This window comes from Capsicum annuum, chromosome 5 (assembly GCF_002878395.1).
Source record: "Capsicum annuum cultivar UCD-10X-F1 chromosome 5, UCD10Xv1.1, whole genome shotgun sequence".
NCBI classification, from domain to species: Eukaryota; Viridiplantae; Streptophyta; class Magnoliopsida; order Solanales; family Solanaceae; genus Capsicum; species Capsicum annuum.
In genome coordinates, this window is record NC_061115.1 from 158730172 (window position 1) to 158749785 (window position 19614).

Consider the following 19614-nt stretch of genomic DNA (forward strand, 5'->3'; position numbering starts at 1 on the left):
CGTAATTATCATGAGATTAATTGAAACTGTAATTGAACTTATTAATTGTAACACCCCACATTTCGAACTAGAATGAAAATCCTTCATTCATATGCGTCGATGTTCCTAAAGCCTCGAATACTATATAAATTTAGTGTGTTAATCAGTTATGTAGTGTGGGAATCTATTTGAGCATAAATTTAGATCATAGAGGTCCCCTAACTCAAGGACAAGTTGAAAGTTTTCCTATCGTTCAAGTTTTAGTGAGCGTCAAAACTTAGATCAACTTCAATCGACCATAACTCCTTGTATATATTGAATTCGAGGATCTATTATATATCAAATGAAAGATCTTTTAATTAGCTTTCCAACTATATAAATTTTTCCCAAATCTAATATCGGAGTAAGGAGTTATGCCTATTTAACTCCAGCATGCCAGCCTGGAAAACTAACTGACTATATTTTATGATAAGTTATCACAAGTGTAACGACTTATCACAAATGTCGTCAGCCTTAGGCAGAAATCCATCAATTCCAGCCCCCCAGTGATGACATTTGTGGTGACTTATCACAAGTCTGATGGCTTATCACAAATGTTGTCAGCCTTAAATTTTCAGAAATCGGGAAGCGGTTTAGTATGGGTATTTTGGTCCTTTTTCTCCACTTCCCAAGACTTAAAACCCTCAAGGGACGTAAATTTCTCCTATTTTTCTTCAGTTAAACATCTCAAAAATTCTCTCATACACTCTCAACCACAAGATTAGGGTTTTCTCTCAAGATCATCTCCTCAATAACAAGAACATTCTCTCCCAAAGGGGTTAAACCCTAGTCAAGAAAAAATCAAGAGCAAGCCTAAGGATTTCTTCAAGAACCTTCAAGAAACATTAGATCTCTTTAAAGATTTAATCACTAAGGTATGCGTAGTGTTCATCCACGAATTTCTTTCATCCGTGGAGTTCAAAAACCCTCTTTTAAACTATGAATCATGAAGTTATGTTGTGGGTTGATTATGTTTGTGTGATTAATTGTTATGCAACTCCCAAGTTTGAATATTTATGTGATTTTATGAAATTAGGTTGACATGCAAATTGAAATATATAAATTTTGGGTAGTTTGAATCATTAATGTGATGAATATGCCTATGCCATAAGGTATGAATGCAAGGTATTTGATAAAATACCTAAGAGACTGAAAATCATGTATTATAGCTAAATAGAACTTAAATGACCAGTCCATGCTCTATTCCTTATGACTCTACATGAATTCCATACTAATTGTTGTGTATTATTGTTGTGATATGGAATGCTCATGACATTGAAGTTATGCAAGTATTTACATGTTATACGAATCCCCTTACATGTATATGGTGTTGGGAACCATGTGTAGTATGAAATCCACTACTTATGGTATTATTAATTGTAGATGTTATTCCTATGATCAAGAAGTATCACGTGTGTCAGTTTCCTTCCATCGAGTCCTGGGAGTACTTGTACCCAAAAAATATAGTTATGTGCCTAGAGCTGAGTCAGTCTCAAGATAATCCCAGTCGTGCCATGATCAGTAGAACTCAATCAGTTACAGAATTCAGAACTCTCAGACAGTTATAGAACTTAAGAAATCTCAGTAACCTAAGTATCGTTATCATTCCAGCTTTAGTTCAGTACTCAGCTCAGATCTCAGTAGTATTCAAGAAATCAATTCAGAACTTAGTATCATTCAGTCAGATAATAGATTCAGTAGTATTCCGTCAGATAACGAAACCAAGTGAACTCAGTCAGCTCAGTCAAGTAAGAAACTCAGTAACAACTTCAGTTCAGTTCAAGTACAAGTTCTAAGAATCAGTTCAGAGTCTTTCAGTTGGTGTAGACACGTAATTTTGTCCCCCTCAAAAGTTCGATTTTATTCATTTCTACCTTATCATATCATGTACCCTCACCCACGTGATTACATCCCACCAAAAGTACAAAAAATAAATCTCAATAAAATCCCTAACAAATTTTTATTCTTTTAACACCCTAACAACCCTCTCTAATAAGAAAATGACAAATCACCACCTCACCACCCCATACCCCACCTCCCTACCCCTACCTAACCCTACCCCACGTCACCCCCGCTCTTTTTTTCTTGTCCAAGAAGAAAGGACTTAAAAAAGGATAAATACAATATATATACCTACAGACACACAAAAAAAAGAAGAGGATGAACAGTAACAAAAAATAGATCAGACCCTCTCCTTCTCTCTCTAGACTCTCACTCTCTCTCTTTCAACAAGCTTTGCCGGCGACCGACCAACGACCCCGTCGGCATCCATGGCTGACGCCGGCCAACCCAGCACTGGCTAGCCTTCTCCTTCCCTCTTCCTAAACCATCCTCTTTATCGCCGCCACCTACCGGCGAACTGGACCACCGCTGGTGACAAACCAAACGACCTAAGCTACCAACGGTGGCAACAACAACACCAGCGCCGCCACGCTGCCAGTGACCAAACCACACCGTTCTCCTCTAAATCTGCCTTGCCAACCAGCGACCAAATCTTATCGGAGCTCCGGGGAGTTTGAATCTCATCGAAAATAGTGAAATCGGTGAGTAGCAGCGAATGGGTAGGTATGAACACAGAAAATACTCCTTTTTCGGCGAGTTCCTTTCACCGAAAAACTCAGTTACTGCATCGTTACTATTCGTCTTGGTCTTTATCGAGTCTTTCAAGCTCCGGAGAAGCCAAATCAGTTCGTTTGTGTCAATCCCTGTCGGCAGTTCAACATCGAATTTTCATCTGTCATCGAATTATCTCGATCTAGGCTTATTATTTTTACTCTTGGGTTATGAGATTGAAATCTTTGTCTTTGGGATTTCTTTTCGGGATTAATTATTTCTATTTGAGATTGTCGATCCCGGATTAAAATCTGTTCAAAGAACTTGTGATATCGAGTTGGATCTTTGTTGGGGTTGAGGTTTGATCCGAGGCTATCGGAAGCGGGTTTCTTTATTTTTATCAAGCAATATTTTTCGAAAGTTCCAAGTTGACAGTTGGGAGTAGGAGCTAGCACCGAGTGAGTGCAGGGATGGCGGCTCTCCGTCAGAGAGACAGAGTTGTTAGGAGCAATCCCTGAACTCCAAAACTATGTAGCCAGCGTAGAATGTAGGAGCCACCCATCAGAAAAAAGGCTTGTCATCCGTCAAAGAGGCTTGACTATTATACTGCCTTAGGCTTGACTTCCTAAGAGGGTCACCCGTCAGATAGGCTTGACCAGAGAGGTCTTTACCTGTGACACGATATTGACACCCTTCCAGCTGGGGTTATAGGTTGGACCACACTAGTTCAGACTCGGGGCATGTCGGTTAAGTGAGAACTCCCACAGTTACAGTTTTAATATAAGTCTTCAGAGTAGAACTCAAAAATTAGGACTGTCAGATACAATCATTAATCTCAGTAAGAAACTTAGATAGTTCCACAGATTCATAGACCACCCGCTAGATAGGCTTGGTCTAACATAAAGTTATTCAGTATCAGTACTTACAGAGGTCACCCATCATATAGGCTTGATCTCAGTCTCAGATTTAGTTGAGTATTCTCAATATCAATTCCAGAGATCACTCATTAGTTAGGCCTGATCTCAAGCTTAGTCACTCTTAATCATTATTAGAAGATTTAGACTGTCAGATACAGTCGCTCAGTATCAGTTACATTGGTTAGGCCGATCATCATAGTTATATTAGTTAGATCAGTCGTCATAGCTTACATTATCAGTATTCAGTCTTAGGACTGTTAGACACAGTCAATCAGACCAGTTCTTCATAATTCAAACTGTCAGAAATAGTCATTCATCTATTCAGACTCAGTAGTCAATATTACCACGAGTTCAATTATAGTTACTTATACATGTATGTATTCTCACGTTCATATCAGTCAGCATTGTTTATGCATATAAACCCTTTGTATTTAGCCTACCTCACTCGTATACTCAGTACATTCAGACGTACTAACGCATTCGCGCTATGGTGTTTTATTTTATGCCATAAGTTCAGAGGCATTAGTTTCAGAGCAATAGTAGCATTGCAGATTTTAGCAGTCAAAGTTAAAAGTGAGTCCTCATCCTTTGAGGACATGATTATTTCTCTATCTTCTCATTGATTAGTTCAATAGTCGAAGTTAGTTGGAGACATATCCCATCAGCTCCTTATTCAGATTATTCAGATAGTAGAGGCTTTCAGACTAGATGCAGACTAGACTACAGACTAGATTTCAACTTCAGTATTTTAGTTCTATTTTGATATTGTGATACCTCTTTATTCAGATATTTTTATTACTCAAATTATGTTCAGTATTGAACCTTATGGCCTTCAATTCATGTTTTCATATTTATATTCATATATTATGTAGTGTACAGGTACAGATATTAGTCATGGGTTGGCTTGTGGTCCCTCGAGGTCATGAGCATCGTGGAGCATTCCAGTTCAGAAAATTGAGGCGTTACAAACTTAGTATCATAGCCTAAGGTTCAATAGAGTCCTAGGAAATCTAAAAGCCGCATCTAGTAGAGTCTTGTACATGGGTGTGTTGCATGCCACATTTATGTGCAGGAGGCTATAAGATGTTTTAGGAATAGTTTTCCTTCTTTCATGTCTCTGATCGTGCTATAAAAAGGTTCTCTAAGAAACTTATGTGGATTCTCATCATGTTCCATTCATGTCAGCTTTACCTTACTCATAAGGTAGTAGAAGTAGTGAAGCCCAAAGTCCTACAGATAGAGCTTTCTCAGGCAGTCCCCATAGATAGTTTCGGGGTAGTATTAGCAGTGAGATTTATAATTTTAGGTGCAGTCTTTTAGGATGAGTTATCATTTAGGTACATTATTGTATCGCAGACCCTAGAGTAGAATGATTGTAGCTCAGTTCAGAGTTTAATGAAGTGTTCCCAGACTTATGATGATGACTTGAGGCTAAGGTGGAAGGTTTAGTTAAAAGAATACAGAAGCAGTGCTTCAGTTAAGCTTAAGTTCTCAGCATGAGTTAGTTAGTAAAGCCAGCAGTTCAGTTTAGCAGTCAGACAATCAGATTCGTATAATTTGTTTTCACATCTTTCCATCTAGTCATACTATCTGAAATCTCTGTAAGGTAACTATTTTAAGACAGAGTACCTTAGTAGTTGCAAGTATAGCTCAGTTCATGCATCATGCATTATCTTCAACTCTCAGATGTTTAGATATGATCCAATTCATAGATGCCTTGTGCACCACCTTAGTAGTTCTGAAGTATTCTAGTGATGTAAGTTTTTTTAGAGAGACATAGTGTCCCAAGGGGGAGATGCTCTATAACTCCCCGAAGTTATCAATTTTATAAACACATTCAATTTCATGCATAGATTTCTATTACGAGTTAGCATCAGTTATCATTGCACAGTCATTCATGCTTTCTAGAATAAGTTCAGTTAGACCTCCATGCATTAGATATGCATGTTCAGTAGAGAAAGTTCAGCTTATCAGTGTATTAAGTCATACGTTCATGAGAAAAACTCAGTCAAGTATCCATGCATCAGATATGCATGTCCATTATGAGGATTCAGCTTATTAATAGTCTCATCCGGGTATTCTATGCATCAGCTATGCATGCATACTCTAGTGAAAAATTCAGTGTGTCAGTAATTTTCATCATATAGTCATGTTTTAGATATTCACGTTCCTTGAGTAAGTTCAGTTGATCAGTACTCATAACTTATCAATTGACATTTGAGGAAGAATGATTCCAAGGAGGAGATAATGTAACACCCCACATTTCGGTCTAGAATGAAAATCCGTCATTCATATGCGTAGATGTTCTAAAAGCCTCCAATCCTATGTAAATTTAGTGTGTTAATAAATTATATAGTGTAGGAATCTATTTGAGCATGAATTTAGATCATAGAGGTCCCCTAAATCAAGGACAAGTTGAAAGCTTTCCTATAGTTCAAGTTTTAGTAAGCGTTGAAACTTAGGTCAACTTTAATCAACCATAAATCCTTGTATATATCAAATTAGAGAACCTACTATATGTCAAATGAAATATATTTGAATTAGCTTTCCAACGATATCAATTTCTCCTAAATCCTATATCGGAGCAAAGAGTTATGCCCATTTTACTCTAGCATATCAGCCTGGAAAACTGACTGACGACATTTTGTGATAAGTTATCACAAGTGTGATGACTTATCACAAATGTCGTCAGCCTTAGGCAGAAATTCATCAATTCCATCCCCCCAGTGATGACATTGTGATGACTTATCACAAGTCTGACGGCTTATCACAAATGTCGTCAGCCTTAGAATTTCAGCAATTGGGAAACAGTTTAGTAAGGGTATTTTGGTCTTTTTCCTCCACTTCCCATGACTTAAAACCCTCAAGGGACGTAAATTTCTCCTATTTTTATTCATTTAAACATCTCAAAAATTCTCTCATACACTCTCAACCACAAGATTAGGGTTTCTTCTCAAAATCATCTCCTCAAGAACAAGAGCATTCTCTCCCAAAGGGGTTAAACCCTAGTCAAGAAAAAATCAAGAGCAAGCTTAAGGATTTCTTCAAGAACCTTCAAGAAACATTAGATCTCTTTCAAGATTCAATCACTAAGGTATGCGTAGTATTCATCCACGAATTTCTTTCATCCGTGGAGTTCAAGAACCCTATTTTAAACTATGAATCATGAAGTTATGTTGTGGGTTGATTATGTTTGTGTGATTGATTGCTATGCAACTCCCAAGTTTGAATCTTTATGTGATTTTATGAAATTAGGATGACATGCAAATTGAAATATATGAATTTTGGGTGGTTTGAATCATCAATATGATGAATATGCCTATGCCACAAGGTGTGCATGCAAGGTGTTTGATAAAATACCTAAGAGACTAGAAATAATGTATTATAGCTAAAATAGAACTTAAATGACCAGTCCATGCTCTATTCCTATGACTCCACATGAATTTCATACTAATTGTTGTGTATTGTTGTTGTGATATGGAATGCTCATGAAATTGAAGTTATGCAGTATTTACATGTTATACGCATTCCCTTGCATGTATATGGTGTTAAGAATAATGTGCAGTATGAAGTCCCCTACTTATAGTATTATGAATTGTGGATGTTATTCCTATGATCAAGAAGTATCATGTATGTCAGTTTCCTTCCATCGAGTCCTGGGGGTACTTATACCCAAAAAATATAGTTGTGTGCCTAGAGCCGAGTCAATATCAAGATAATCTCAGTCGTGCCATGATCAGTAGAACTCAGTAAGTTACAGAATTTAGAACTCTCAGACAGCTATAGAACTTAGGAAATCTCAGTAATCTAAGTATCATTATCATTCCAGCTTCAGTTCAGTACTCAGCTCAGATCTCAGTAGCATTCAAGAAATCAATTTAGAACTTAGTATCATTCAGTCAGATAATAGATTCAGTAGTATTCCGTCATATAATGGAACCAAGTGAACTCAGTTAGCTCATTCAAGTAAGAAACTTAGTAACAACTTCAGTTCAGTTTAAGTACAAGTTTTAAGAATCAGTTCAGAGTCTTTCAGTTGGAAGTAAGAGCTAGCACCGAGTGAGTGCAGGGATGACGGCTCCCCGTCAGAGAGGCAGATTCATTAGGACCAATCCCTGAACTCCAGAACTGTGTAGCCAGCGCAGGATGTAGGAGTCGCCTGTCAGAAAAAAGCTTGTCATCTATCAGAGAAGATTAACTATTATACTGACTTAGGCTTGACTTCTTACGAGGGTCACCCATTAGATAGGCTTGACCAGAGAGGTATTTACTCGTGGCACAGTATTGATACCCTTCCAGGTGGAGTTATAGGTTGGACCCCACTAGTTCAGACTTGAGGCATGTCGGTTAAGTGAGAACTCCCATAATTACAGTTTTAGTAGCAGTCTTCAGAGTAGAACTCAGAAATTAGGACTGTTAGATACAGTTATTAATCTCAGTAAGAAACTCAGATAGTTTCACATATTCATAGACCACCCTCTAGATAGGCTTGTTCTAACATAAAGTTATTCAGCATCAGTACTTACAGAGGCCACCCATCAGATAGGCTTGATCTCAGTCTTAGATTCAGTTGAGTATTCTTAATATCAGTTTCAGAGATCACCCATTAGTTAGGCCTGATATCAAGCTTAGTCACTCTTAATCATTATTAGAAGATTTAGACTGTCAGATACAGTCGCTTAGTATCAGTTACATCGGTTAGGCCGATCATCATAGTTATATCAGTTAGATCAGTCGTCATAGCTTATGTTATCAGTATTCAGTCTCAGGACTGTTAGACACAGTCAATCAGGCTAGTTCTTCATAATTCAAACTGTCAGAAATAGTCATTCATCTATTCAGTATCTCAGTATTAGTAAACTCATGTTGTCAACATTCAGACTCAATAGTTAGGATCACCACGAGTTCAATTATAGTTACTTATACATGTATGTATTCTCATGTTCATATCAGTCAATATTGTTTATGTATATAAACCCCTTGCATTTAGCCTACCTCACTCATATACTTAGTATATTCAGACGTACTGACGCATTTGCGCTATAGTGTTTTATTTTACGCCATAACTTCGGAGGCACAAGTTCCAGAGTAGCAGTAGCATTGCAGATTTCAGCAGTCAGAGTTAGAAGTAAGTCCTCATCCTTCGAGGACATGATTATTTCTTTATCTTCTCATTGATTAGTTCATTATTCGAAGTTAGTTGGGGATATGTCCTATTAGCTCCTTATTCAGATTATTCAGACAGTAGAGGCTTTTAGACTAGACGCAGACTAGATTACAAACTAGATTCAGACTTCAGTATTTCAATTCTATTTTGGTATTGTGATACCTCTTTATTCAGACATTTTTATTACTCAGATTATGTTCAGTATTGAACCTTATGGCCTTCAGTTCATGTTTCCACTTTTATATTCATATATTATGTAGTGTACAGGTACAGATATCAGTCATGGGTTAGCTTGTGGTCCCTCGGGGTCATGAGCACCGTGTAGCATTTCAGTTCAGAAAATCGGGGTGTTATATTAATTCATGTTTAATTCTAGTTAAATTAATTTAATTATTACTAATATAATGACTTAATATGAATCAATAGATAACTAACATATTGCAAAAGATGAGTAATCTGTTGAAAATAACCAAACAGATAAAGACATTTGTTGGAAATGACCAAATAAATATAGACACATGTTGCAACAGATGACTAACCTGTTGCAATAAATGACTCATCTGTTGAAAATTATTAAATAAATATAGACATCTGTTGCAATAGATGACTAAGTTGTTTCAATATATGACTCATCAGTTGAAAATTATCAAACATATAGGATATATATTGAAAAATAATTTAAAATACTAAAGATCAAATATTTTTAAGAGAATTCAAATGCTTGTCCCTTATCTAAGGTTTTGTCTTTAATTTTAGTTAAATCAATTTAGTTATTACTAATAATTGCTTAATTTGAGTTATTTCAAATAAAATTTATCAATTAATCATTCTATTAAGGACAAATATACTAATTGAAATTGTAAGTGAACTTATCAATTCATATTTAATTTAGTTAAAATCAATTTAGTTATTACTAATAATTACTTAATTTGAATAATTTCAAATAAAATTGATCGATTGATCACTCTCCTCGAGATGAATACACATAATTGATCATGTAATTACTATGAGATTAATTGAAATTTTAAGTGAACTTATCAATTCATCTTTAATTTTAGTTATATCAATTTAGTTATTACGAATAATGGCCTAATTTGATTCATTTCAAATAAAATTGGTCAATTGATCACTCTACTCATGCCGAATATACTTAGTTGATCATTTAATTACTATGAGATTGATTAAAATTGTAAGTTTATCTTTAATTTTAGTTAAATCAATTTAGTTATTACAAATAATGACTTAATTTGAATCATTTCAAATAAAATTAGTTGATTGATCACTCTACTCGGGATGAATACACTTAGTTAATCATGTAATTACTTTGAGATTAATTGAATATGTAAGTGAACTAATCAATTCATGTTTAATTTTAGTTAAGTCAATATAGTTATTACTAAAAATGGATTAATTTGAATCATTTCAAATAAAATTGATTAATTAATTATTCTGCTAAGGATGAAACACTTAATTGATCATGTAATTATTATCAGATTAATTGAAAATCGTAATTGAACTTACTAATTCATCTTTAATTTTTAGTTAAATCAATATAGTTATTTCTAAGAATGATTTAATTTGAATTATTTCAAATAAAATTGGTCAATTAATCATTCTACTTAGTACGAAACACTTAATTGATCATGTAATTACTATGAGATTAATTGAAATCGTAAACTTACTAATTCATATTTAATTTTAGTTAAATCAATATAGTTATTTCTAATGATGACTTAGTTTGAATCATTTCAAATAAAACTGGTCAATTGATCACTCTACTCAGGACGAACATACTTAGTTGATCGTGTAATTACATGAGATTAATTAAAATTGTAATTGAACTTATTAATTCATATTTTATTTTAGTAATCAATTTAGTTATTACTAATAATGGCTTAATTTGAATCAATAGATGACTAACATGTTACAACAGATGAGTAATCTGTTGGAAATGACCAAACAAATAACATCTGTTGAAATTAACTAAACAGGTATAGACATCTGTTGCAACAGATGACTCACTTATTGCAACAACTAATTCATCTATTGAAAATTATCAAACAGATATAGACATCTGTTGTAACAGGTAACTAAGTTGTTGCAACATATGACTCATCTGTTGAAAATTATTAAATAGACAAAATATGTGTTGAAAAATAATTTAATCTACTAAAGCTTAAATGTTTTTTTAGGAGAACTCAAACGTTTTTTCCCTTGTTTAATGTCTTGTCTTCAATTTTAATTAAACCAATTTAATTATTAATAATAATTGCTTAATTTGAATCAACAAATAACTAACCTGTTATAAGCATTTGTTGCAACAGATGACTAACTTGTTGCAACAAATAGGTCATCTATTGGAAATAATTAAAATACTAGGGAACTCAAACATTTTTAGGAGAACTCAAATGTTTGTCCCATTGTCTTAAAGACTTGTCTTTAATTTTAGGTAAATCAATTTAGTTATTACTAATAATTGCTTAATTTGAATCAATAGATAACTAACATGTCGCAAGAGATGATTCATCTGTTGGAAATTATCAAATAGATAGAAAATCTGTTATAACAGACGAGTCATCCATTAGAAAGAAATTAAAATACTAGGAAACTTAAAACATTTTGAGGAGAACTCAAACGTTTGTCCTCTTGATCCTTTTGTATTTGATGTATGATATACTATTTTTTTCTTCTTTACCTATTTCATGAAATTTTTCATGTGTTTCATTTATTCATTGTGCCCCTGTTGAAATTTTTGGAATTTTTTAGGTTAAATTTTATTCGTATATCACTTTGGACATTACTGCATAGGTGATTTTGTAAGTATAATTATGATTTTTGTTGAATTTTTTATTTGGTATATCTGCTACTGCTACAATGGATAGAACCTGCAACATGAATCCAACATATGAGTCATTTGTTGCAATATATGACTAATCTGTTGCAACGGATGATCCATATGTTGGATTCATGCTACAACATTATAATATAAATCCAACAGATGAGTAATCTGTTGCAACAGATTAGTCATATATGTTGCAACAGATTACTCATCTGTGCAACAGATTACTTATCTATTGGATTCACGTTACATGAAAAATATCAGTAGTAGATACACCCAGATGAGAAATTCAACTAAAAATTATAATTTTACTTACTAAAATCACCTAATAAGTAATGTCCAAGTAATATATGAATAAAATTTGACCTAAAAAAATTTGATCAAGTAGCAACAGTAGCAGTAACAACAACAATGTTCAACAACAAGAAGATGATGATGCTGAACAAAAAGAGATGATAATGAAGAACAAGATGATGATAATGAAGAAGATGATAAATAAAGCAACAACAACAATGAACAACAAAAATTGCGAAGAAAGAGAAAACTCCAATAAATGAGAAGAGAGAGAAATGTGTCTTTTTTCCTCAATTTCTAGTTATATTAGGTTTTATATTGGATCAAAGTGTAAATTAAAAAACTTGTGAGTTATTTTTAAACTTCTCTTACTTTCTTAATCCTTAATAAAGTAAGTAGTTTAGTATACATGTGTTGCACGTGTATATAACATTAATAATAATAAATATATAAAAAATAAATTGACATGTGTTCGTTATATTATTAAGTATAACACTTTTAAAATATAACGCAAAAGATAATATGAATAAAAAAGAATTATCACCTCTTTATCAACTAAATATCATAGTTTTTTTAGCACTTTCAATTTGCTAACGACCTTCGTGTCATTTAAAATTCCTTTTATTCCTAAATATTGTCTTCGTTACTAAAAAAAGATGATTCATAATATCTATTCTGTTTCTTTTTAGTTGTCATGTATACTGAAAATAGTTGTTTTCAAATACTAATCAATTTAAAAAATCAAGAAAGAATTAATTTTTTTCAAGTTTGACCTTAATATTAATTATTCTATAATTAATAGACACATAAATAGGTAAAGATTAATAAGGAGTATATGAGTCAAATTACACTTTTAATTTTTTTTTAATGATTGTACGAAGTTGTATCATGTCAACTAAAAAAGAATACAGAAGCACTTGTCATTTTAGAAAACTAAGATATCATTAGTTTTTTTACCTTTGCCCTTCATCATAAAATATGGAGGGACATTAATGTGGTGCAAAAGGGACAAACACTATATTAAATTGAAATGAATAATAAATAGGATAATTTAATCAAATTACTCGATTTCTAGTTAAAATTTTACTTAAAAAATATACATAACAAAAAGGACAAGTATTTAAAAATGAATATATATATATATATATATATGGCTTTAAAAGTGTAAATTACATGTCCTTTATTGCCATATTTAGTGCAATAAAAAAAATAAATGTCAAGATAAAATGATAGAAGCATTGAAAGTAGATAAATAAGGTATAATGTTAAAAAATAATAAATAATAGGAACAATTTCATTATATCGCCCTTTGAATATAATAAATTTTGTTGCGTTGAAAAATGCATTGAGTAATGAATATAATATTTAATAGTAAGAAAAAAATGGGTAGAAAATATTAAATTGTCCATTAATTTTTTAAACTAAACAAGTATTATTAGATATTTACCTTTATTATAGTGAAAAAATATTATTGGACAAAGGAATACTTATTATTTTTTACATATGAAGGAAAAATAATTATTTTTTTTCATATTTTACCCTCAACTTTAATTAACATTAAAATATTATTTGGTAGCAGTTATTTAACAAACTATAAGGACTCCTAAATCTATATTTATAATAAGATAAAAACTAATTTATAGTTTAGTAGGTGTCAAAGTCCCAAATCAGAAAAATTAATTAAATTATTAGTTTTTAAATATAAAAATAGTGAGAAGACGATTTTGTCTAAAGTGAAGACTTTTAATGAAGGGTAAACAGTTCAAATCACTTTTCTAAGCGTCTTCACACTTTTGATATATTATAGATAATCACCTCCATTCAATTATTAAAACTTGTGTCACCCACACCTCATTTTAAAACTCTTTTGTCACCTACAGTCTAAAGCCCTAATGACTATTTGGTTTTATCACATTGTTATGTTAGATCTTACTTTAGCATAATTCTATTATCTTATTTTATATATATATAAATAATATGAGTGTATTACATACTTTTTTCTTGGTAATATATTTAGATTATTCTTTAATTTATTGGTGTGTTGGTTTTTATCGTTTAACAAATTTCTTTTAATTGTATGTCATTTTTACCAGAGATTTCATTTTCATACGTAAGTGGTGTTCATTTTTACACATAAGAAATCTAAAAAGGCTATTTCTTTTGTTTAAAAATTCTTAATAAATCATAAAAAAGATATCATAATTTCAACATTACACATTAAAGCAAATATATATGATATTTATTTAACTATAATAAGATGATATTTATTTATTTAAAATACACATGTTATATAGATATTAGTTTGTTACAGGCTTCGTGAAGATGAACGGTCATCTCAAATTTTGTACAGATGAAGATTATCATCTCTCTTGTGGAAAAATTGAATGTTAAAAAATCACTTTGCGGAGCAAACAAAAAATCTCAAAATCACACTACATATATAAATAAACAAACTTAGGTAAAAGTTGGAAATCTTAATACTTTCGTAAAGTTAGTATGCTGATGTTTTAATTCAAAGTAATGACACATGTTGTAAGATAGCAACATGTGATGATTCATTGGTCACTTTCATTTATTGTTACTCATTATTATAAAAAATCAAATTAATTTAGAATCATTTTAATATGTAATTAAATCTCATAATTTGGTCCAACTACGTGGTGAAAATTGTTGTATGCATGTCTAACGCTTAGCGTATCGACTTTAAGCTCTCATTTGTTTGCTCTTAATGAAAATCTGAATTTGAATGGTTCAGATTTCAGATTATTAAGTGCATTTGTTTTTTATTAAGATTTTAGATCTTAATTATTCAAATCTGGAACCAAGTTTTAATGTCATTAAGGGTAGAGGTGTGCATCGGTCGGTTCGGTTCGGTTTTACGTATTATGGGTTTGTTTTATCGATTTTTGATTTTTAAATATATAAAATCAATAACCAACCAATAGGATATATTCTTATCGGTTTCGGTTTATCGATTTTTGGTCTTTAACGATTCGATTTTCGGTTTAACCAATAAGAAAATACTTATAAAATAGAAATAGTAACAACTAACATAAAAAATGAAATCTTAATTACTGCCAAAACCTACGCAATACATTTTAGTTTACAAGAATCTTCAAACTTGAACTGAATGTTAGTTAGGAAAAAAATTGAATCCTAATTGTTGGAAGCGATAAATGCTTCAAGCTTTTTATTACGATAATAGCCGAACTTTATATTGTGCCTTTGTTGCCCTGAATAGGTTAATACTTTGTGAATCACTGAATTATGAATTAGTAGTGCATATAATCTACATACGTACACATCTCTCTCTCTCTCTATATATATATAGATAGATAGAGAGAGAGATATATTTAAATATATAACATAAATAGGGATAAAACAATAACTTACTGTATCTTTATTGGGTTATCGATTTAACCGATAACCCAGTAAGCTAAAACCTATATCGAACCGTTTACCCAATAAATTTTTTTATAAAACTAATAAAAAACCGTTAACTCGATAACCCAATATCAATAACCCAATAATATTTTTATCGATTCGTTTTATCGGTCGGTTCGATTTTTGCACAACCCTAATTAAGGATTATTTTTGTGTTGGAGAATATTCACCAAGACTCTATCCACAACAACCAGTCACCACCTTTGCCACTTCACTATTGTCTACCATGACCTACCACCAACAACCACCATCACCAATAGCCATCACTAACCACTTCCACTATCACACCCACCATTGACAAGCAATATCGCTACCAACCGCTACAAAACTTATCATCTCTATTATTCTAATTATATCTACCGCCATCGCCATCGTCACTGCGAATGCTAACACCAATTTCAACGCCACCACCATCATCAATCACTACTGATCAATTCCTATTACCGACCAACTCGTTTATCACGACTAACACCACCGCTAACTTCCACTAACACATCATCAACCTCCACACATTCTTCGGCTACCACCACTATCATTGTCACTAATATCGCCACCTCTAACACCACTTCAACCACTGCCATCACAATCTATCTATACTAACAACCATCTACACTATCACGGCTAACAGCGTCTCCAACTACCACCGACACATCATCAAACATCATGAATTCATTTTTTAGTCATTACAATCAACTCCTCCAATAACTAACATCAACCAACTTCACATCACAACCACCATCACCTCAACGAATCACCATTGTCATAACAGTTACTATAATACCAACCATCTCTACCATCACAACTATCACCAACAACAATTCTAGTCACTAATATCAATCATTACCATCAACACCACCAATACAAACCATTTTCACTATCACTATCAAAAATAAATATTTTTTTCAATCTATATATATACATATAAAGGAAGAACACAAGGCTGCTGATGTGGCATGCCTCTAAAGCCACAATTCATATTTATCTTTTTTCTGATTTTTTAGAGCTTTTATTTCACTTTAATTATTTTCTTTAAATTTTCGTTGGTCTTTCTTTAATAAACCATTTAAGTGTCATTTATTGTTATCACAAATAACATTTGAACCACACAGAAATAGTGTACACAATTTTTACCGTTTTGAAAAAACTACTTCTTGTTCATCTTCTTCTCTCACCAACAACCATTAATCCTCAAAAAATTTTCATGTTATATAACGATAAAGAGTTAAAGATTGGATTAGCAATAAAACTTCACAAATCAGCAAATTAGACTAAATAACCGAATGGAGAATTTGATTGTTGAGTGAGTCGACCTTCTCCGATAGCAATACATCATCCTATTTCAAGTTAGTTTTTATGTGTGTTTTTCAAGCATCAAAATATGTTAATTTAACTATTTTTTTATTATGTTGATATGAGAAAAATTATAATTTTAGTACTTTTAGTGCTTTTTATTGTTAGTTAGTTTATCAAAAGCTGGAATCTTTTCAGTTTTGATGGGTATCTCGTGGATTTTTTTTTACTTTTAAGGTCAAAGTTAAAGGGTAATATGAGTTAGATTTGGTCTTGATTTGATAAATAATCAAGACAAATTGATGTTTGAGATTTGCATGTATGTACGTTTTTGTCATGTGTGAAATGATGTATGCGTAAGTATTAGCTGTTCGATTGGGTTTAGCTGTGAGTTTTGGTTTATACTTGTGGATTAGATGTTCTGTTTTGCCTTGATCCTATTATTGTAACTCAGAAGTAGTTAATTATATCATAAATTTATTGTGGTTTCTAATTTTATGTATTGTGTTGTTTGTTGGTTTATTAAAAGCTGGAGTCTTCCCAGTTTTGATGGGTATTTTGTGGAAATTTTCTACTTTTCAGGGCAACATCGAAGGGTAAGATGGGCTAGATTTGGTCTTGGTTTGATAAATAAGCAAGGGAAATTGATGTTTGAGATTTGAATGTCTTTGTAAGGACGATTTTTGAAGTTCTTTATGTGCGTTTGTCATGTGCTATATGATGTATGCTTAAGTAATTGGATGTTCTCTTGGTTTCTGTTTTTGGATTGGATGTTATATTTCACCCTGATGCTGTTGTAACTTTGAAGTAGTTAATTATATCATAAATTTGTTATTGTTTCTGATTTTTTTGAGTTGTGTCAGTTGATCTCTCTAAAGTTGGATCTTTTCTATTTTGTCAACGCTGAAGGATAATCTGAGTCAGATTTGGTAAATAAGCAAGGAAAATGGTTAAAGTCGAGACCTTGAGAAGTGAGGTGATGAATTTATTCAACTGTTTGAAAAGTAGAAAGTAACCAATAAGCAAGGAAAATGGTTGTATTCGAGACCTTGAGAAGTTAGGTGATGAATTAATTCAACTACTTGGAAAATAAAAAATAAAAATCAAAATTATATGGGTAAAGTGTCACCCAATGATGGTCAATCCAAGACTCCAAAACAGAAAAAGCAGTCTAGGAGTACAAAGCAAGAGTATTTGAGACCAGGTGCTTTGGCACAACTACGTTACACTAAGGTAGCTGTTGTTAAATCTTGTACGGATCTTGGGAAGAAAAGGGTGGTTGTAATAACTTCAAATGAAACAAAGGATCAAGCTGCACTTCAAAATGATGTTATTAATAAAAGTCCCATATTTTATCACCCATGAAATTTTGTTATGATTCTGGGAATATACCCATTGATGTATCTAAGCAGAATAAATTGCAAAGGACACCAAAGACACCTGGTGCATTTAAGTGCACAGCAGAGTCAAGGCTTGAGTCTCTTCCAATAGATTTATTGGTATAGAGAGTTCTATTTGCTTTTGCTTTCATTTAATTATTGATCATATGCTATACTTGTGTGTCAAATGGTCTGGTTAACATTTATTTATTTTTGGCTAGAATAAGAAAGCCTTTAAAAATTCAATGCCTACAGAAAGAATTTATGCCTTTCTTTGGAAGTCAATCACCAATTAACTTGTTAAGTCTCCTGAACAAGTAAATATCCTCCAATAGTGTAGAAGACCCAATTTATGAAGCCAGAATAGGCCATAATATTGTTTCCATCAATACACTCATTCACAAAGCTTTTTATATTTTCCCTTTTTGTACAATGTTAGCTCAACCTGCTTCACTTCTAAAATAAAATTCAATGATATCAGGATCAGCAGAGATGAATTGTAATACCACACCGTTAGCTAATGGATATAAAAAACTGACTAAAGATGGCAAATGTAAAACACCGAGGCACTCGTGATGGACCAGGTAAGAAACACTTATTCTCATCAAGGGAAAAAGGTTGCAGAGGAAGGAGCTCATAGGGGGCGTAGATCCAATTCCATTTTTGGTTCAGAAAAGCTGAAACCCAAATGGGACTCGGTCTCCTCTTACTGCATGCAACATGAAGCAGACAGAGAACCTGTTTAATACAGAAAATATTGGAGCAACATGATTAGTGATTTCAAGAAAATTAAAACATGGGAGTCACAGACAAATGAAATCAACGAATCTTATTGGATTATTAGCAACGATCTCAGGCGAGAGAAAAGGCTACTAGGTTCTTTCGATTGAGAAGTCTATAATGTCTTGGATGGGAAGGAAGTCTCAGCGGAAGAATACCAACTAACTCTGGTAACCATAACCACAGATGATAAATTTGGCTATGGTATAGAAACAGTCGAAAATGAGGAAGGGGAAGAAGAAGTGGAAGAGAAAGAGGAAAAGGAAGAGGAAGAGAATGTCGATGTTTCTCATACAAGGGAATATAACATAAAGATGATGTTTTGCCTCCAGCCACGGAGGAAGTTGGAAGCAACCCACTGAATGAAGGCGACATCAAAAATAAAAAAAGCTAAGTTCATTCTCTCTCCAGCACCTATATCAGGTAAATTAGAAATGTTTCAAAAATTTGCTTTGTTCTCAACTAGAATTTCAGCACATATTTACAAAGACTTCTGTACCAACTCTTTTTTCTTGCTTGATTTGTAACAGCGAAAGTACATATTGCATTTTCACGATTATACGGTCTGATTTTGAACTCTGTGTGTTGGATGTTGTAAATAAATAACAACATTAATCCCTTAATCCTTCTATTGTCTTTCAAAATTTTGACACTTATCTTTTACAAAAATTTAACCAATCCAAAAATTTAACTCATTATTTATAAGAATTGAATATTGAGCACAATCAAGAAAAGAGAAAAGTTATATAAATACTACGTACAAATCCATGGCAGCGAGATAGACCATATATCTTCATACTCATTATTTGGACATAGTGCTTGATTAGGGTTAGTTTTTCTAATATTTTGAATTTGGCAAACACTTATGCAGGATACTATAATAGATTAAAATAAATAGATCATGAACATCAAATTAATTTGAAAAAATTATAA

General features: G+C 32.5%; 1 pseudogene; it reads left to right on the forward strand.

The window, feature by feature from the left end:
* Positions 1–16377: 16377 nt before the first annotated feature.
* On the forward strand, positions 16378–19208 carry LOC107845011 (annotated as a pseudogene).
* The last annotated feature ends 406 nt before the right edge of the window (positions 19209–19614 follow it).